This window comes from Sciurus carolinensis, chromosome 9 (assembly GCF_902686445.1).
Source record: "Sciurus carolinensis chromosome 9, mSciCar1.2, whole genome shotgun sequence".
Lineage (NCBI taxonomy): Eukaryota > Metazoa > Chordata > Mammalia > Rodentia > Sciuridae > Sciurus > Sciurus carolinensis.
Window position 1 is genome coordinate 22,418,897 of NC_062221.1, and position 22,331 is coordinate 22,441,227.

Here is a 22,331-nt window from a genome sequence, read left to right on the forward strand (position 1 = left end):
GCTGGCTTTGAACTTGTGATTCTCCTGCCTTACCCTCCCAGGCAAGTGCCACCATACCAGGCTGTGGGTGAATCTTTTTCTTTTTTTTTTTGACAATTTTTTTTTAATGGTCACCATTAAAAAAAATTTTTTTTAGTTGTTGATGGATTTTTATTCATTTATTTATATGTGGTGCTGAGAATTGAACCCAGTACCTCACACATGCCAGACAAGCGCTCTACCACTGAGCCACAACCCCGACCCCAGACAATTTTTACAATATATTTTTAATTATTCCCGAAAATCATAAAACAAATATTTTCTTACCACTTGAGTTCATTTCTTTTTGGAATCACAACTGGTTTTTCTTTTTCTTGATTTTTTTGTTTCCCTGTGAATGAATCTTGAAAACATTGTACTAAATGAAAACAATCAGACACAAAAGACCACATATTGTCCATTTATATGAGATTCCCAGAACAGGCAAACCCGAAGACGGAAGGCCAACTAATTGTTTTCAGGGCGTGGGGGGAGGGAGTAATGAGGAGTGACTCCTTAATAAATACCGAATTTCTTTCTTCTTTTTCCCTTTTCTTTTTTTTTCAGTACTAGGGATTGAACCCAAGGGTGCTTCACCACTGAGCTACACCTCCATCCCTTTTTATTTTACATTGAGACAGGGTCTAAGTTGTTGAGGCTACCCTCAAATTAGCAATCCTTCTGCCTCAGCCTCCCGGGTAGCTGAAATTTCAGTACCACAATGCTCAGCTAGATATGGGATTTCCTTTTGGGTTGATGGAATTTCCTGGGACTAAATAGCGGTAATGGTTGTGCAACATTGTAATATACTAAATATTGATAATGATAAATTTTAATTGATTATGACCACAGTTAAAATATTCCCAATAGATCTAGAGTAACCGTTTTACTTTTCACCCACCAGGAAGTTGAGATGACCCAGCCTTGTCATAGGTAAGACCATTGATCTCCAGCTCACCACAACAGGCTGACTCTTCCTCAGACTCCCCTCCCCATCAACCCCGGGGGTGTGCAAAGGTCAGAGCTGCCTGCCACTCCATACTTTCTGCAGCCAGCCTCCTTGCTGCCCAGGCAAGGGTCTGCCTTGCCCACCCACACTCTGCTAGTCTCTTTTGCTATCCCCAGAGCCTGCTCCCTTCAAGTGTGATGAATGAAAGACAAACCCACTTTTAACTTCATACTTAAGTAAATCTTCTCAAGGGCCTTCAGTGGCAGCTGCAGCTGTCTGAGCGGCTGATAAAGGTTAAGTGGATGGGATTCCTTACATTGCAGACATTGTTCAGTTTCCTAAACTGCAACTGGGCAGACGGCCTGGAGGTGCTGCCGGTGGTCTGGCTAGGATTTCTGGCTAGGATGAATCCCAACCGTATGCCATTTGCGCGCAGTTGGTTCTTGTCTCCAGCTGTGAGACCACATGCATCTGTCATATAGCAGGTGCTTAATAAAGATTCATGGGTGCCAGTGGTTCCAGTCTTGAGGGTCATCCTGGGAAAGTCTTCCTCACCCTAAAGAGTTTAGGAAAACTTCAGTTTTCTCGGCACTCCCAAGAATAAGACCCAGAAATGAAAAATGAGAGTCACCTCATCTGGTGGCTTTCCGAAGGACACTTATTCACCATTCTGGGAAGTGGTAACAGAAGCAAAGAGCTCATTTGCATTTGCATTTCCTGGGGAGTTATGCCCCCTCCCCCACCCCCCTGTCCCAGCATCTCAGGATTTTGCTAAAGTATTTTGCTCTGCCTCAGATCCGGACCTTTCCTTACATCTCTTGTAGTCTCAAAACTTATTATGGGCTTTTTTGGAAGTCCATTAACACAAAACAAGGCAACTGTAAAATCCAGGAAAGCCAGCTCTCTGGAAATATCCTGAACTCAGCAGCTGGGAGAACAGATTAGAAGGGAAAGGCAGCTCTGCCCTTGTGTTCCGGGCTTGCTTTGGGACAGGAACAAAGACAGCGAATTCCCAAAAAGGTCATCCTTTTGTTTCAGCCTCAGAAAATGAACTAACATCTCAACTCTGGAGACTTGCTTCAGGCAGTAGGGATGAATGGAGACACAAAGAAAGACTGCAGAACCACAGCTGCCCTTTCTAAGTTCCCATTAGGGATAAAGCAGGAAAGGAGAGAATTTCTACAGTGCAGGGATTGGGGGTGAAGACTGAGAACTCAAGGTTTAGGCTGAACCTGGAGGGCCGTGTGCGGTTCCACCACCATGCGGACAGAGGCCTCATTTCCTGATGCACCCTTGCCCAGCTGGGAAAGGTCCCCCAGGATGAGGAGGTTTAGGAAATGCTGCAGATGCCAGTCCTCAGTGGAGATTTCGAAATGCACCGCCATGCTCAATGCTCTGAGAAGTCTTGCAGAAAAGAAACCTCCTTTGGTATCATTTAATCCAGGGGTTCCCAAAGTTATTTGACCTCAGAATTCCTTTCCCCTTTCATATCACTCAATCATGTTCCAAGAATTCACTTGGGACATGCCATCCAAATGCCCAGGGGGAGTTGGTTCTGCCCTCCCCCGATGATGAGCCATTTGGGCAGGTCACACAATATGTATCCCGGCTACAATCATCCAGGAAGTAGAATATGTTCATTGTATCTGTCATAATATTTACTAAGCATTGTGTGTTAGGAGTTTTTCATTCTCTCTCTCTCTTTTTTTTTTTTTTTTGTACTGGGGATTGGACCCAGGAACTTCTACCACTGAGCCTTTTTATTTTATTTTGGACAGGATCTCACTAAATTGCTGAGACTGCCCTCCAACTCGACTTCCCAAGGAGTTGGGATTACAGGTGTGCACTAGCCCTCTTTGTAATCCCCACCACCACCTATTATCCCCATTTTGCAAATAAAGAAATTGAGACCCCCCCCCCAAAAAAAAAAAAGAAATTGAGACCCAGAGAGGTGGAAAAAGGAGGTCCCTCACATCAGTATGACACAACTGAGATTGTGGCTGTGTGACACTCCACACTGGTATTCTCTCCTCTGTATCACACCAGCTCACTAATAAGTTGAATTTCATGGCACTATTTCCAGAGTGCTCAATTCCTGTTATCGGAGAATCTCACCAAATCCCACAAGGAGCCGATAAGAACTTAAGTGAGACATCTGAACGTAGAAGCCAAGCAGACAGTTGGAAGTATCTGGAGTCCGGGGCAGAGAAGACTGTGGAAAATAAAGTTCATCTTGGATGTCGGGAGGCCCAGAGGAAGGGCAGCTCAGGCAGTCGCTGTCCCTATCCCGGAGTCGGGGGCTCTTTCCTGCACTTCGCCACACAGGAGAACGGTGGCAGATCAGATCTCACAAGACAATCAGAGCAGAGCCTCCTCTTCCCGTCTGTCTTCTAAAACCCAACCCCTTCTCCGGTTTGCAAACATCTTCCCGCTTCTCATTGGCTAGAACTTTTATCATGTGACCACTACCACCAAAACCAATCACCGATTTCGAGAATGGCTTAGACCATTCAGAACCGAGTTCCCTCTGATTGGAATTGGGTCAAATTTCTTCTTGTAAAAGAGGAAAGCAATGGATATTGGAATTGGGATATTGGCATATTGGGATATTGGGATATTGGGATATTGGGTAGGCGACCAGATGCTTCTATGTGGGATAGGGGTGGGGGTGCAAGACAGTAGCTATAGCTGTTATCCCCTGTGCCCTTGAACCCCTTCTCAGGAGCTGCTGCCTCATTTTCCTGCCCCTCCCTGTGACAGATTATGTTTTTGGTTCCTTCCTGTCACTCTCCTCTGTATTTACATCCTCTGTCCTGTCACTTCGAAGTGCTTTCCCTCTGTGAATGAGGTTTGCCTACCTCTCTACTTTGGGTTTGCTTGTGTCAATAATGCAGCAGTGAAAATATGAGAGCTCTGAGCTCAGGTCTCAAGAAGTCTCATACATTTCAGCTTTTCTTTTTATACATCTGCCATCACCATCAGAAGAACGTGGCCCCTCTTGGCGGGCCCGCTGGTCCCAGGGAGAGGATGACAGGTAGACAGGGCAGAGTTGTACCCCTCAAGCTGCTCCAGCAAGCTCAGTCTAGAGCAGATTCCCCAACCAACTCACAGATGCATGAATGAGCTCAGCATAGGTTGGTCACAATCTGACCCATGAGTGAGCTTAAAATTGAGGATGATTGTTTAAGACACTGAATTCTGGGGAGATTTGTTACGCAGCAACAGACCCGTTGAATTACCAGCCAACAGCCAGCACCAACTGGCAGGCATGTGAGTGGACCATCATGGATTTGCAACCAGACAGACTTCATTTCTCCCCTACTTTTCCTTCCTTCCTTCCTTCCTTCCTTCCTTCCTTCCTTCCTTCCTTCCTTCCTCCCTCCCTCCCTTCCTTCTTTCTTTCCTTCTTTCCTTTTTTCTGTAGTGCTGTTGATGGAACCCAGGACCTCATGTCTGCAAGGCAGGTGAGCTTCATGAGCTGTACTCTCAGTCCCAGTCCAACTTCAGGTTGTCCCAAACCCGGCAGCCATGGAGGCTCCCAGCCATAAAGTCTTCCAGCTAAAACCTTCCCTAGTCATTCAGAAACAGAAAGGAGAGGCCAGGGTTGTGGCTCAATGGTACAGCACTTGCCTAACACGTGTAAGGCACTGGGTTTGATCCTCAGCACCACATAAAAATAAAAATAAAGGTATTGTGTCCATCTACAACTAAAAATATTTTTTTTTTTTAAAAAAGAAAGTTCCTCTTGATCCCTAAAACCCCACACAGCCTAGGAAGTACCTCTTGTTATGGTAGCTGAAAGGCCTTGGCCTGAAAAATTTTATTCATTAAAAAAAGAGAGAGAAACAAGAGTAGAGCCACCCCACTGCTCCTTGTCTCAATTCCCGACAGAATTCAGGGACATCATAAAATTGTCGTTTCAAGCTATTAAACTTTAGGGTAATTTGTTATGCAATAGTAACTGGAATATATATATATATATATATGTACTGGGCAGGGGTGGGTGCAGGGGCCGGGTGGGGGTGGGGGAGGGATTGAACCCAGGGCCTCACACATGCTAGGCAAATGTTCTACTACTGAGTTATGCCCCCAGACTGCCTCTTTAAAAAAAAAATATTTTGAGACAGGGTCTCATTAAGCTGCTCAGGCTAACCTTGAACTTGGGATCCTCCTGCCTCAACCTCTAGAGTTGCTGGGATTGCAGGCATACAATCTTATAATATTTTCTTTTTATAATACATGACAATAGAGTGTATTTTGACATATTATACATACATGGAGTTTAACTATTCTAATTAGGATCCCATTCTTGTGGTTGTATGTGATGTGGAGTTACACTGGTTATGTATTATTCCATATGACCATAGGACAGTTATATCCAATTCATTCTACTGTCTTTACTATTCCAATTCCCCCTCCCTTCCCTTCATTACCCTTTGTCTAATTCAGTGAACGTCTATTCTCCAAACCCCCTCTCCCCCCGGCAATTATTGTGGGTTAGCATCCACATATCTGAGAGAACACTGGGCCTTTGTTATTTTGGGACTGGCTTATTTCACTTAGCATGATAGTCTCCAGTTCCATCCATTTACTGTCAAATGCCATAATTTCAATAATATTTTCATGACTCTTGATACATTTGCAAATTGTCACCAGCAATGTCCCTACTTACCTGTTTTAGTGACATATTTTGCTGACTTTGAGCATGTTCTCTTTAGAAGTGTCCATCCAGTGTCCTTCATATCTTTTCTCGTACTTCATCCTCTGGGTGACGGACATGAACACAGGTGATTCTTTACATCTGTGGACATTTGGAAAATTTATTGTTCTTCGGGGATTTTTTTTTTGTCCTCATGGGATTTTATTTCTCCTGGATTTGCATATCTCTGATGCTTATTGGTTAAGTAATCTTGAGCTCCTGGATTTCAGTTTCCTCATTTGTAAAACAGAATAATAATCTTCTAATTTTCTTCATCTGAATCTTTTTATCCTTCTCTTTCTTCTTGCCTTTCCTCTTTCCTTCTCCTTTAATTTCCTTCTCTCTCTCTCTCTCTCTCTCTCTGTCTCTTGGTGTACTGGAGATTTGAACCCAGGGCCTTGGGCTTACCAGGAAAACTGTACCACTGAGATACTCCACCATGACCTTTTTTGTTTTATTTTGAGCCAGGGTCTTGCTAGTGGCCCAGGCTGGCCTGGACCTTGCAATCCTCCCGCCTCATCCTCCTGAGTCACTGGGATTACAGGCGTGCACCACTGTGCCTATCATTCTCTCTTGTTTTTCATTTTCTCCTAAACCCCACCTTTTTTTTTTTTTTTTTTGCGGTACTGGGGATCGAACTCAGGGCCTTGTGATTGGGAGGCAAGCACTCTACCAGCTGAGCTATCTCCCCAGCCCTAAACCCCACCTTTGTGTATTAATTCTCACCTGGAAGATCCTTCAGACATCCACCACAGGTCCTCCTTAAGGTGACCGAAGAGGCACTGACTTCTTCTCTCTGAGACCAGTCAGGAAGGCAGCTGCTGATGAATTCTGTGTCAGCCAGGGTGCTCTGTGCTCTGCATCTAGAATAGGGCAGTTTCCAAGGTGACCACGGCTAGCGTGTGAGGATAAGGTGAGGCCCTGGAGTTACGAGCTGCCAAACTCATAAACCACGCAGGCTTCCTCGGAGCCTTGGGATGCACACAACTCGCTGAGCAATTTAATAACCGACTTGCGGCAAACTGTTCCAACAACACTTAATGATCAGTGCGCCTATAAATAGGATCATAGAACAATTGGGATGGATGTTAATATATGGGTTTGGTCCTGGAGTGACTAAACTTTGAGTTGTTTTGACCTCAGAGAGCCATCAAAAATCTGCTGCAATGAACAAATTCTGCAGTTCTCTGCAGCAGATGTTCTGTTCCTGCATAATATGTCCTTGTGTGTGTAATTTACTAACATGATAATAATGTGCTGTTTGCAATTTACAAAGTGGCTTCACACATATGTTCTCATTTGATCCTTGTAAGACAGGCAACATTACTGAGATTTGGGGGAGACAAGTAATTTTCTCTAGGACTTTCAGATTAGGAAAGTGGGGGAGGGGTGGGATGGGAGGATGGTGGCGGAGGTCACCGCTGTGGAGCTAACAGGCTCCAGGCAAGGTGATCTTCCTTTCTTATCTACCTAAATCCTAATTACCTAGTTTAAAAGACTTGGAATAATCAATTCCCCTCCTGCCCTCATTGGGGCGAGTCCTTCAGGATCGAGCACACTAACCTTTTATTACTTTGCATTAAAAGTGAGTTTGTGCTGAGTCAGGTGGTGCACACCCATAATCCCAGCAGTTTGGAAGGCTGAGGCAGGAGGATCGCAAATTCAAGGTCAGCCTCAGCAACTTAGCAAGGCTCTAAGCAACTCAGTGAGACCCTGTCTCTAATAAAATATAAAAAAGGGCTGGGGATGTGGCTCAGTGGTAAAGTGCCCCTGGGTTCAATCCCTGGTACCAAAAAAAAAAAAGCATGTTTATGTGATTTAGCAAATAAAAATATGTGACCAGTTATATTTGAATTTCAGATAAACAATGAATAATTTTTACAATAGGTATGTCCCATGGTATATTTTATCTGACATTTCTAACTAGCTGCTAGAATTTTTTCCCCTTTAAAAATACGGTCGGGGCTGGGGTTGTGGCTCAGTGGTACAGCTCTCGCCTCTCATGAGTGGGGCGCTGGGTTCCATCTTCAGCACCACATAAAAACAGATAAAGGTATTGTGTCCATCTACAACTAAAAAAGTATTAAAAAATAGTATGCATGATCAAAAAAAAAATGGTGGGGGATATCATTGTAGCTCCATGATCGAATTCTTACCAAGCATGGGCAAGACCCTGAGTTTGATCCCTGCACTACAAAAAAACAAACAAACAAAAACCCCAAACCTAAAAGATTCCTTATATGAAAATTTGAAAAGCTAGACAAACAAAATGAAGAACTAAAAAATGACCCTTAATTTTACAAGGAGACAACAACCTCTGTTCATATTTTGGATATCCACTGTGACCTTCTTTTCATGCATGTATTTGTGTGCATAAATTCCTTTTTCAAGATAGAAAGTGAAATAAAATAAAGAAACTAGAAAATGAGATTTCAAGCTTGCTTGCCTTCACTCAACAATCTGTCCTGCACGTCCTTCTGTGTCCTCACGAGTTCTGCAGTAGCCAATGCCGCGAGGTTGGCATCCATGGAGCGTACTGTGGTTAGCTACTCCCCTGCAGTCAAGACCTTTGGCTGTATCTAGTGTTTTATTATCATATACCTTGTAATGAACAGTCATAGCTAAGTCTCTCTGTGCATCCCTGGAGTAAACTTCTGGCAGTAGGATTTCTAGGTCAAAGGGTAAGCAAATTTTAAAGGTTGTGGTTATGAATCATCAAATTATCCTCCAGAAAAGTTGGGCCATCTCATGCTCTCACAAACACTATCTGCATGTGTCCATTTCTTTGTACATTGTCAACACTGGGAATAATTAAAAAGAAAACAGAAAAGAGACCTCTTTGATTCTAAGCCTGATTTCTTAATTACATTCAACAATGTCCCTAAACCACACTAAATAATCTATCTTATTGCTTTCTACTGAGCCTTCAGTTTTTGTTTTTGTTTTCCTTTTTGACACTTGGAATTGAACCCAGGGGTGATCTACCACTAAGCTACTTCCCCAGCCCTTTTTCTTTTTTTGAGACAAGACCTTGCTCAGTTGCTAGGCTGGCCTTGAACTTGTGATCCTCCTGAGTCACTTGGATTATGGACATGCACCCCCTCACCCTGTTTGTTTCTTCTTGAGTGAGCTTTGGTAGTTTGTGTGTTCCAAGGAAATTTTTCATTTCATCCGAGTTGTAGAATTTATTGGCATAAAGTTGTTCATAAATTTCCCTTATCATTCTTTTAATCTTTGTAGAATCTACAGCAGTATCTCCTTTCTCATTTCTTAAATTGGTAATTTATGTCTGAGTGACAGAAGAAAGATATGATTCCCCAGGGTGCAGTGGCACACACCTGTAATCCCAGCAACTCCAGAGGCTGAGGTAGGAGGATCTGGGTTCAAAGCCAGCCTCAGCAATTTAGCAAGGCCCTAAAGCAATTTAGCAAGATCCTGTCTCAAAATCAAAGGTTAAAAAAATTAAAAATTAAAAAAAAAAAAAAGCTGGGGATGTGCTTTTTTTTTTTTTTTTTTTTTTTTTTTTGCTGTACCAGGGGTTGAACCCAGAGGCACTATCCCATTGAGTTATGTCCCCAGCCTGCTTTTTAGTTTTTCTTTTGAACCAGGCTTCACTGAATTGCTGAAGTTGGTCTCAAACCTGTTATCCTCTTGCCTCAGCCTCTGGAGTTACAAGATGGAATTACAAGCATTGACCACCGTGCCCAGCACGAAGCCGTTACTTATACCACATCTTTATAGAATTGTTTCTTCAACTGAGTTAATGTAGCAGGAGGCACATGGGAAAGTGAAGGGGGACAGTCAGATAAAAGTCTGATTTGCAAGAGGTCTCTGTCATTATGAAAGGAGAAAGCAGAAGTGGTGTTTACTTTTTTTTTTTTTTTTTTTTGCATTTTTGTTTAGCTTCAGAGAATCAGAACGTTTTGGTCAAGGTCATTGATGCCTACATTCTGGATCCCTTCCAAACCATTCTGTTAACTATCACATTATTTCATTAGAATGAGGCCCTGAATGGTTTTACCACACCTGTCTACTCCCAGGCCTGGAGATTCTAACGACATTGCCAGCTCAGATAAGAGTCTAGATCTACTTCTCCAGGAAGTGCGCAGGGCTGGTTTGAAATAGTAGGAAAACCATGGCTTTTGGACTGAGTTGGACTGAAACTCAAAGTTTGGTTTGGTCATTCTCTAGTTGTGGACCTCTACTTTCCTCATGTGAAAAATGGGGCAATGAGACCTCCTTCAAGGTGTCTTGGGGATGCTCAAATGAAAGCAAAATATGTGTCTAGTGCATATTATCAAATTTCCATGAATCTCAAAGTGTGGGCTCTGGATCAGCGGTGTTGGCATTGCTTAGACCTCTTCTCCAGACACACTGCATCAGAAACTGTGGGGTGCAAGAGCTTGCGACTAATCTATGTTTAACAAGCTTCTAGGTGAGTCTGATGACCAGCCAGATTCAAGAGCCACTGGACTAGCATATTCTTTGTTATTAATAATATTTTCTTAGTTGTCAATGGACGTTTATTTAATTTATGTATATGCAGTGCTGAGAATCGAACCCAGTGCCTCACACAGGCTAGGCAAGTGCTCCACCACTGAGCCATAACCCCAGCCCTGGACTGGCATATTCTTTAGCACATGGTAGAAACTATAATAAATGCTAGTTTTCTCTCCTATTTGTATTTCCCTCTATTCTTCCAGCTTATTCTTTGTTGTTAAGTGAATTAAACTCTTTTAAAGAATCATGACTCTCTTTCTCTTTCTTGCTTTGTCTTTCTCTCAATCTTCTTTTTTTCCTTTCTCTTTCCAACATTCCTGGTGAGTGTGAGCATTCAGTAGGAATCTAGAGAAAGTTAACTACATTCCCAGATGCCAGATGGGGACAGAACTGCCCTTGGTGTTGCATGACTTTTCTTATTTATTTGACTTCTATAGCACCTTGGTTTAAACAGGTGTCTGGAAGATGAAGTGCTCAGTGTGGCCCTGCAGGGAAAACGGACCTCGCTCTGACACTGGAGATGCTCAAGAGTGTGATGTGCTCCCCCCTGTGAGCCAGGCGCCACTTCAACCCCAATAAACATAAAAGCCTGAGCAATGGCAGGGACCATTTAGTTCTGATTAAAAAGAGCGATGCAATAAAACCTCATCAATTCAAGGACCTGAAGTGGATGAGCAAGGAGAGGGAATGCCAGCAAATAAATACAAAGCCTGGGTTGTGCCGAAAAAAAATTTTTTTTTTGCTTAAAATAATGCAATCTTATTTGCATAGTACTTTATGGTTTAAGAAACCTTTGCAAGGGGCCCAGGATGTAGCTTGGTGGCAAAAGCACTTACAGGTGCAAGGCCCTGGGCTCTCAGCAACCCTCACCTAAAAAAAAAAAAAAAAAAAAAAAAAGGAGAAGAAGTAGAAAGAAAAAAAAAGCACCTGAAAGCCATAGTGACATGTGCCTGTAGTCCCAGATATAGGAAGACCACTTGAAACACCATCTCTTAAAAAAAAAAAAAAAAAAAAAAAAGAAAAGAAAAGAAAGAAAGAAACTAAAGCCAGGACCAGGACCAGCTAATAAGCTATCTGATAGGGTTAAGTGATTGAATAAACTATCAATTTGTTTGATCACAGAGCTCTTTGTGTAAAAGCACAAGTTTCAGGGAAAATTACTTATCTAGTAGTAAGTGAGACCCATAATGCCTATGGAAGCCTGGTAAAAAGTTGAAACTAAAAAAAAATGAAAAAGAAAACTAAAAATAGCTTTATGCATAATAGTCAAAAACTAGAAAATACTCAAATTTCTATCAGAAAGGCAAATGGATAAAGGGACTATAATGCAATGGAATAGTATTAAGCAGCAAAAAAAGAGTGAGCTATTGATATATGAAACAACTTGAATGAATCCCAGAATTATGCTGAACAAAAGAAGCTAGACACAAAGTGGTACATACTAAATACATGATTTTGTTACCATGATAAGTCTAGAAAAGGCAAATCTACTCTATGGTTAGGAAGCACATCAGCAGTTGTCTAAAGTCAGGAATGGGGGCGGGATTAACTGCAAAGGGACTGGGAGGATCTTTCAGGGTGATGGAAAGGTTCGAGGTCTTAATTCTGGTAGTGGGAGGGTATACATTTGTTTCAAACCATGAAAATGTATACATTGTAAATGGATTAATTTTGTTGTCTGAGAAGTATGCCTCAATAAAGTTGATTGAAAGAAAAAAGAAAGAAAGGGAAGGGAGGAAGGGAGAAAACAAAAACAAAACTAGTAACTATCTCTCCTACCAAGGTCTGGAAGGCAGGGATCCGAGAGTTTGGAACCTGAGTGCGAAGCGCGCTGGAGCGCAGACTGGAGGACCTGCAGGTCCACCCACCTTCTGCGCAGGCGCGATTTAGCCCGGTTCATTGCCCACCAGGGGAAGCACAGCGTGGCCTAAAATGAAGTCGTTGCTGCAAGTAGAGCAAATACTTCGTCTCTCCCGTTTTAGTATTAAACTAAATGTTAATCTCTGATTTCAGCACCAACCTGGCATGTGTCCAAAATGCATTTGAGTTGGATGCTCCAAGCCCCGCAGGAACCATTCGGGGACCCCTACAAATCTTAAGTCACCTTGAAAGCCTATCTTGAACAAGTCGTTTTCCAGACTACTACACTCACAGATTCTGTGTGACTTCCAGCTCCACCGTAATGGAACTGTGGTGGAGATTCACCCTAAAGGAATCTGGACCAAAGTTGAAGATGTGAGATGAGGCACAGAGAGAGACTGCCTCTACCTCCCAGCTACCATCTCTTTATTCATCCATCTAGGTCTTTCGCAAATAATATTTCCCAAATTATAAAACATGGTTATTTGGCTCATTTGAAGCATACCAAAAAAACATGCCTCGAATAAAAATCACTACAAATATCTGGTTAAGTTTTTGGTCTTTTTTTTTTTTTAAGTAGGATACAACACACACACACACACTTATTTAAAATAAAAATATGATCATAATGTATAAATTTTATCTGCTTTCTCCACCACCAATAATTCATTGGGAACATGTCCCCATGCCATTAGATAGTCTTCATGAACCTTCCATTAGTCAATTATTATCACATAACAACCTGGAAGCTGCAGGATACAATGCAGGAAGCATTGCTTTATCACGTGCTTGTGGATCAATGTGGGTGATGTTAGTCCCTATGTCCCCACGCTACCCTAGAATCAGCAAGCTAGTTCTAGCATGCTCTCAGGATGATGAAAGAAGTACAAAGGGACATGCAGGTGACACACTTATCTCTGTCATTTTACATGTGCTCACATCCCATTGGTCAGAGTGAGTCACAGGGGTGAGTCAGAAGCTGTGGGACAAATCGACTTCACTGTGGAGAAATTGTAGTTATACAGTGAAGTGCATAGATGCAGGGAGGGGGTTAAAACTGGAGTCAATAATTCAATCTACAACAAAACTCATTTTCCTATGCAAGATTCACACGGATGTTTGCAGATTCATTTACCAGTCATATAGTACTACATGCCGGTTACTGATCTAAGTGCTTTATAAATATTTAGTGCTTGCCAGGCATGGTGGCGCACACCCATAATCCCAGTGACTTGGGAGACTGAAGCAGGAGGATCTCAAGCTTGAGGCCAACCTCAGCAACTTAGTGAGGACCTAAGCAATTTAGCAAGACCCTATCTCAAAATAAAAAATACAAACGACTGGGGATGTAGCTCCGGGGTAAAGCACCCCTGGTTAAATCTCCAGTATCCTGCCCTATGCCCCCACCAAAAAAAAAAAAAAAAAAAAAATTTAATCTCAAAACAGGCCTATGAAATAAGTGCTATTATTAACCCACTTTACAACTGAAGGGACTGAGACAAGGAGAGGTTAAATAACTTGCCCATGGTCACCCAGCTAGTAATCAAGGAGTGAGGATCCAGGTCCGGAGTTGATGTTGATAAGTACGGTGCTAGATCCCTCTCTTCATTAGTTCATTATCTCCCTGTTCCCCAGTCAACTGTGGGCGGGGTCTCAGCATCCAGGGCACACAGCAAGTATTTGTTGAATGAGTCTAATAATCCTCCTGTTGTTGGGTATTTGGGTTGGTTCTAATGTTTTCAGCTACTGCATATTGATATAGACCCCACTGCATCCCTCCCCCCATGTTCATGTGTTGAAGCCTGAACCCTCACTGCCTCAGAATGTGACTGTATTTGGAGAAAGGACCTTTTAAAGGGCAGTTAAGTGAAAATGAGACCATCTGGGTAGGTGCTAATCCTGTCTGACTGGCATCCTAAAAAAGAGACAGAGTGACACCAGGGCTTGTGTCCAGAGGGATGATCTTGGGAGGACAAAGCAGCAAGAACTCGGCCATCTGCAAGCAAGGAGAGGTGCTCAGGAATTCAACCCTGCTGCCACCTTCACCTTGGACTTGCCTCTGGGAATATGAGGAATAAATGTGTGTTTTTTGAACCATCCGGTCAATGGTCTTTGCTATGGCAGTCCTAGCAGACTGTCAAATAGACCATGCTGTTATAAGCATCTTTGGTTTATATAAATTTATCTAAATCTGTGCATATATTTGCAACCTACTTGGGAGTTAGCCACACCTTTAGGTAGAGAAGTATAGCCTTTTGTTTCTTTTTAGTGTTGGGGATCACACCCAGGGCCTCATGAATGCTTGGTAAGTGCTCTACCATTGAACTACATCCTCAGCTCTTTCCATTTTTTATTTTTTTTATTTTGAGCTTCATTAAGTCACTGAGGCTGACCTTGAACTTGTGATCCTCCTGCCTCAGCCTCCTGAGTTGCTGGGATGACAGATGTGCACTACTGTGCCCAGCAGGTATGTTTTTAATTTAGTAGAAATTGACTGTTTTCTCCATAAAACCAAGTCATGTGAACCAAGTCAAGGAGCATGGAATTCAATGACTCCTGAATATTTGAGCCACATTCAGCATTCAGTGAACATCCATCACAAGGGTTGACAGAATCATACTTCCTTCTTCCTTTTGCCTCAGTCAGAACCAAGGCAAATAATTTACCAGGGGCTTCTGGTCAGAATGAATAGGGAGATGTGAAACAGTGGGTTAAGGAAATAAGGTCTAGTCTAGTTATCTACTTATAAAGATGAAGTGAAAATTCAGTAGTCTTCCTATCTATTTCACTTCTAGGAACACAATGATTAACTAGGGAATGCCACACTGTACAAGACTATTCTGATTGTTGCTTTGACTTTCCTGTCCATTTTGGTAACTGTGCCCACCTTACCTTTGGGAGCTTAGTGCTGCCCATTTGGCCCCTGACATCCTCGTGTCTAATTAAGTTTTTCTATTGAGTAACTGTGGTGCCTACCTGTATTAGTCAGTTTCCATCATTATAATGAAATACCGGCGGCTGAGTACTTTATAAAGAAAAGAGGTTTATTTAACTCACAATTTTGGAAGCTGAAAGTCCGAGATTGGGTAGCTCCATTGACTTGGCTTCTAGTGAGGGCCTAATGGTGGATGGTATCAAGGTGGAAGCATATATGAGAGGGAGAGATCACACAGCAATACAAGAAGCTGAGGGAGACTGGAGTCCCATGAGAACAATATTGATCCCTTCAGAGGAGATGTCCCCAATGACCTATTGACTTCTCACTTGACCTTCTCTCTTAAACACCGCACCACCTCTTACCATTAGCACTCTGAGGACCAAGCTTCTGATATATGAACTTTTAGGGGACAAAATACATGTGTATTGTAACAATCTCAGGTCTAGCCGAGAGAGAGAAGAGCAACCTTACGGCTTTTTGGATACAGGGACTCTGGTGCACAATCTGGAGTATTGGTGAAAGATACACGTTCCAGATTCTCCCATTAGGGTGAGCAGCAGTTTTAAGAGACAAATCCACAGTAGTATTCCAATCTCCCTGGACCTCTGAATTACCTCCTCTATGCTAAACCAGAGGAGATCCATCATCTCTAACTGGGCCATGTTCCAGCCAGTCAACCAATCACACTAGCAGAGCCCTTTCTAGATTCCCAAGCTACACTATTAAATGCAGAATCTCTGCTTCATGGGCTCATATGAATTTGACCTGATTCAACTCACCTTTAAAATTCTGTTCCTTTAGAACAATTCCTGGTACCAAAATCCACATTAGTCAGGGTTTTCCAGAGAGAACCAACAGGATATATACAGCCATGCATTGCTTGATGCCAGGGATAGGTTTCAATAAACGTGTTGTTGTGCAAACATCATAGAATGCACTTACACAAACCCAGACCATAGAGCTATCTGCACCATAGGGTATAGCTGATGGTTCCTAGTTTACAAACTGGTACAGCATGCTATGTGCTGATACTGGGGGGAACTGCAACTTAATGGTATTTGTATCTCAACATACAAAGGGTATCATAAAAAATACTGATAAAAATGGTGCACTTGGATTGGGGATATAGCTTAGTTGGTAGAGTGCTTGGCTTGCATGCACAAGGCCCTGAGTTCAATCCCCAGTACCAAAAAAAAAAAAAAAAAAAAACAAAGTGCACTTATCATGAATGGAGTTTTGGAACTAGAAATTGGGCTTTGGGTGAGTCAGTGAGTGAAGAGTGAAGTCATTTCTGGGCATGACAATAAATTTTGTAAATGTTGTACACTTAGGTTATACTAAATTTATAAAACATATTTTTATTTCTTCAGTAATAAATTAAATTTACCCTACTAAAAATCATTTTTACTTTATAGACCTCTCAGTTTAAAAAATGTTCTCTTTTGAAATAAAGTTTAGCTTAGAATATATGCCACAAAGTTGTTCAAATTATTTTCTTTATATGCTAATTCTATAAACTTTTCTCTATTAAATTTTTTTCCTCTATTTAAGATTTATTTACTTATTTGTTTTACTTTTTAACTTTTGTTGTTGTTGTTGTTGCTAAAAACTAAGACACAGACCCACAGGGTCAGGAAGATCCATATCACTGTCTTCTACCTTTGCAAGGAGTTGTTAACTCTAACAGTGCGAAACCTCTCGAAGGACCAGCCTGGGGCTGCTTTAAAGGAGTATGCGCTAAAGTAATGATTAAAAAATACAGTGTAGATATGCAAGTCAGGAACATGATCGTGTAATATTATCAAGTAATTGTATGTGTAGTGGATGTGTTCATACCAGTGTCATCACACACGCTGAATATGGGTTATGACATGATGGTGATTATGACATCACCAGGTGATAGAAAATTTCTTGTGGTGCTGGGGATTGAACCCAGGGGGGCCTCATATATGCCAGGCAAATGATCAACCATGGAGTTCTATTTCTAACCCCTCATTCCCTCTTTCCCTCCTTCCCGCCCTCCTTTCCCTCCTGACCTGCTGTAGGAGTTGTTCGGCTCTATTATAACCTTATGGGATCATGGTTGTATACATGGCTCATCAATAACTGGAACACTGTTATACAGAGCATGACTTACGCATGTACGGATATACGAGGGAGGATCTGTTAGGGAAACTGACTTCAATCGTAGAAGCTGAGAATTCCCACAATAGGCCACCTGCAAACTGGAAAACTAGGGAAGCGGGTACCGGGCTCATTCTAAGTCCCAAGGCCTGCAAACGAGGGGATCCGACTGCACCACTCTCAGTCTGAGGCCAGAGTCCTGAGAACCTAGGGCTCCACGGTGCAAAGGCAGAAAAAGATGGGTGTCTCAGCTCCAGAAGGAAGGGAGAGCTAATTCGACTTTCCTTTGCTTTTGTTGTATCCAGGATCTCGACAGCATGGTGCCTGTCCTATGGGTGCGAGTATCTCTTTCTTACTTAGCCCACTGATTCAAATGCTGGTTTCTTCTAGAAACATCCTTACAGGCATATCCAGGAATAAAGCTTTATCAGCTCTCCAAGGATCCCTTAATCCTGTCAAGTTGACTCCTAAAATTTTAATCATCACAAAACCCTTGGCCCATCAGCTATGGTTCAGGGAAGGGCCCTCGCTGAGGACAAAAATGGCTGCCAGGCCACATCCCTGAAGGTGGGTGAGGCAGTTCTCAGGGAGGGGTGGGCCACGCTTACACTCCAGGGTGTTTCCACTGTGTTCAGTAATGAGGAGTTGAATACGGCAATTAATTTTAAAATCACTCAGGTGAACTGGCAGCACATAAGACGGAGAGTAGCGAACACCAGAAGTCCAGGTTGAATTCCTAAAGCCACCAGAACAAGTAAACACAAAGGACCAAATGGTAAAGCATGGGTGGCAAACATTGGACCAGGGGATTAAGTAACAGACTGCTGTGAGATTTCTGTAGTTGATTTAACCAAGAGAGAGGAGAGATAATCAAATTTGGGGGGCCAGGCAGGGGTCTATGCAAGGAGTTTGAAAGCTGGGAATAAGAAAAAAAGTCAAAAATTAGAAAAAAATATCTGTCCAGGTGGGAAGACTGTAGCATAGAGGAATGGAAGAGGGTCTGGAATTCCCATCTACAGCGGGGCAGGGTGACCTGTGTGTTCACTGTGGATCCCCTGACCTTGATACCCGTGGTCATTTTAATCAGAGAAAGAATCAGGCAGACTGCCAGAGAAGAGACCTTTTCCTTTCAGTTCAAGAACTTCCCAGAAGCCTTTGGGACTGCTTTGGGAATTTCTGTTATGAAAATCAGAAATCTCAATGATTTTGGGGCAGCACTTTTACTGATACCATGACATTAAAAAATAAATTAATAAAAAGAAGAAAAGAAAAAAAAGAAAAACCTCATTAAGTATGACTAACACAAGCTAAAAGGTATCATTTTAAAAAAATCTGATCACCAGCAAAAGGGAAAGATACTGGTTATAATTCCAGCTTATATTTTCAGTCCTCTAAAGATATTAAACTAAAGCCAGCAGTGTCATTCTTGAATTCATTGCCTTTAGGACCTGAGCAGAGCTGACTAAGGAGGAAGAGAAAAATAAATTAACAGAGTTCAAGGCTGCCCCTCTACCAGGCTCCTAATACTTCTCAAAATGTGGCCTGAGGAACTCTGAGGGAGAGGAGTTCTCACACGTGTTTAAGGGGGTCTATACGATCAAACCTCTTTTTATAATAATATTAAGATTTAATTTCCCTCTTCACTATGTGCATTTGCACTTCTGGTGCAAAAGCTGTGGTGGAAGCCCAGGATGAATCCGGACAATGCTACCACCCACCCCGTTTTCTAAAAGCTTTCAAGGGTCCTTCATTTCTCTACTATGCCATATTTAATAGGCACACAGTGCCTTCACTTGGCATCAATTGTGAGTTGGTTTTGAAACAATTCAGTATTACATCAGCTGGCATGATGACTGATTTCTCCATTCCTTTGGGGTGACTCTGGCAACAGGGCACAGGTTCTTTTCCAATTCGTGTTGCTGCCTAAGTGCAGGCAGCATTAAGGAACCACTAGCTAATACAGAATTACCATATATGTCTTGGAAATCAGGTGGATGTGTCCGGTGGCTCTGCCTTGCCATCGTTTACTGAATACTTTGAACTTGGAGAAGGTTTAGTGTGTTTTTGGCCAAGGGAAACATCACACAACTAAAAGAGACACAAAAACTGCAGCTACTGGTTTGGTGCAAATTTGCTCCAGGTACCCTTGCAAACAGCCCTGATGAACAAAATGGCCTTTGACTGGGATCCTTAATGAGATTTGATGCCATCCCATGGTTTTGGTGGTCCTTAGATTCTTTCCCATCATGCACTTGCAGTGGAGAGAAATGCCGGTTTTGCTTATGAGGGTCCTTGATGAGCAATAAACCTTGCTAATGCATTTAAAACACAACCCTTAAATGTTTGTATTTTTAATATGCCGTGAGACAGGATGGGAAGTATGCACAAAGCAGTGATCTTATCTACTGGAGTCCCCGATGGTTGTCTTGTGGGCAAAGCATTAATGCCGTGGAGTTGTGACCTGAATGAACTAGAGCTTTCACGAGGAACATCAGTTGTATCTGGAAGAATAAATGGCAGACCAACTGCCATCATTCAGGTTGGGATATCAGATAAACATTTTCTTGAATAAAGTGAGCCTGTCACTTTAAGGAAACAAATGACTATTGTTTTAGTCAACCTTTTCCCTGCTGTGACTTGAAGATCTGACCAGAACAATTTTAGGGGAGGAAAAGTTTATTTGAGAGTTCATGGTTTCAAAGATCTCAACCCATAGACAGCCGGCCCCATTCCTCATGGCTGAAGGTGAGGCAGAACATCATGGTGGAAGAGTGCGGTGGAAGGAAGTGGCTCACATGATGAACACGAAGCAGAGAGAAAGAGAGATCTCCCCTTGCCAGATAGAAAATAGATACCCAGGGCTGGGGATGTGGCTCAGTTGGTAGAGTGCCTGCCTCACAAGCACAAGGCCCTGGGTTCAATCCCCAGCACCGCAAAAAAAAAAGAAAAGAAAAGAAAATAGATAGCAAAGGCCGGTCCCCCATGGACCTCCAGCTACACCCTATCTGCCCTCAGTACCCACTCAGTTAATCCCATCTCAGAATCAATTCACTGATTGGATTAAAGCTCTCAAAACCCAATCACTTCACCTCTAAACATTCTTGCATTGTCTCACAAATGAGCGTTTGGGGGACATCTCACACCCAAACCAGGCAGTATAAGACTCTGATAACAACAGTCAAACTTTCAAGGAAAAATCAGAATTGTGGAAAACTTTCATCTACCATTATGAACCTTGCTCTTCTTTAATATTTAAAGACTTTTCCAATCAGGTTGGTGGTGATATTAACAAACGTGATTTCTTCAAAAATTGTGCAACAAAATGTGTCAACATTTGGACGATATGCATAACTCATTATCCAAATGAATAATGCATGATGTTACAAAATCACGCATGGTAAAAGATCTATTCAAAGTACAAGATAACAATCATGTAACAGGGTAAGGAAAAGTTCATCAATGTGTTTTCAGATTTCACATTGCAAAACTAACCCTTAAGAAACTATCACTTTTTGGTGGTGCACGCCTATAATCCCAGTGATTCAGAGACTGAGGCAGGAGGATAGCAAGTTTAGATACAGCATCAATGAAGAATATCCACAATTTTCTAAAAATGGCTATTAACATACTCTCCCTTTTCACTGCATGTCTATCTGAGGCTGAGGTTGTTGTTTTTTCTTTCCCATGTATATAAACCAAAACAACTTATCTTACAGATTGAATGCAGATGCAAATGTTAAGAACCTGGCTTCTATTTTAAGCTAGACATTAAATAGACTTGTAAAAATGTAAATTTTTAGTTTTGAAATGAGTGATTTTAAAATATAAAAATATGCTATTTAGGTTAAAATGTGATGAATGTGTTTATGATTCTTTCTTTTTTTTTTTTTTTTTTTTTTTTTTTTTTTGTGGTACCAGGAGGTGGAACCTCTACTACTCAGCTACATCCTTGGCCCTTTAAATTTTTTCTTTTTTTTTTACTTTGCGATCCTTAGTTGCATAGGCTAGCCCTAAATGTGTGATCCTCCTGCCTCATATGATTTTTTTTACTCTTTAATGAATTAATAAATATTCTATTTTTTTCAGTTTTAGCGTCTAACATGGTAACGATCAATGACTATTGCCTACATAAACAAAACCTTATGGGTCCCCAGTATTTTAGGTGTAAAGGAGAAGTGCAAAGGGCCTTCGGTTGATACTAACAGGGTTTTATTTCTTGCTCATGTACTGGGTCAGTGGGCAGCACCCCAGCCCTGACCGATCATGCTGTAGCCCTACCACCCCTAGAACTTGTCAGTCTTCCGTTTCAGTTATTGGGAAGGGAAAGAGCGTGGAGGGTTGCAAGGGAAAGCGTAGAAGCTGGATGGATTCACAGGGCAGAACCAGAAGTGTTACCGACCCATTCCTCCTCCTGTTGGCTAGAAGTCCCCAACACCACCATTCCAAAGTCCAAAGGAGCTGGAAAATATAGTCTGCGTGACCAGAACAGAAAATAGATTGGATACTAGATCCTGGCATGACATTCAAGGTTCCTGTTACAAATTGATTTTTAAAATTATTTCAACCAGGTATAGTGGCACATGCTTATAAACCCAATGACTTGAGAGGCTAAGGCAGGGGGGCTGGGGATATAGCTCAGCTGGTAGAGTGCTTGCCTCACATGCACAAGGCCATGGGTTTAATCCCCAGCACCACTCCCCCCCACCACAAAAAAAAGAGAGGCTAAGACAGGAAGATGGCAATTTTAAGGCCAGACTCTCAATCTACCAAGACCCTTAGCAATTTAGTGTGGCCTTGGCTAAAAAAGGGACTGGGGATGTAGTTCAGTGATAAAACACCCCTGGGTTCGATGCTCAGTACTAAACACACACACACACACACACACACTTATATTTAAAGACTATAGGAGGTTATGAAAATAGGATGAAAAGTTTCATGCACCCTAAACAGTTTCTCCCAAAGGAGACTTTTTTTTGGGGGGGTGGTGTTGGGAATCAAACACAGAACCTTGTACATAAGCAGGTGCTCTACCACTTAACCACACCCCCAACCTACAAAAGACTCATCTCATACAGCAGCAGTACAATAATAAACCAGGAAATTGACATTGGTTGACTATAGACCTTAGGTAGTTTTCATCATTTTAAAATCTGCAATCATTTGTGTTACCTTAATTAAAAAAAACAAAACTGTCCTAATTATGTTTTGTAATATTTTTTTAAAGTGCTTAGGATTGAACCCAG

At 42.0% G+C, this 22,331-nt stretch overlaps 1 long non-coding RNA gene across 1 annotated transcript; it reads right to left on the reverse strand.

The window, feature by feature from the left end:
• Nucleotides 1–697: 697 nt before the first annotated feature.
• Nucleotides 698–6,460, reverse strand: LOC124992373 (uncharacterized). The gene is made up of 3 exons (XR_007110111.1): nt 6,393–6,460; nt 5,640–5,768; nt 698–1,523 (listed from the first exon to the last, which is right to left on the reverse strand). It is a non-coding gene; the product is annotated as an uncharacterized LOC124992373 (long non-coding RNA).
• Between the last annotated feature and the right edge of the window lie 15,871 nt (nt 6,461–22,331).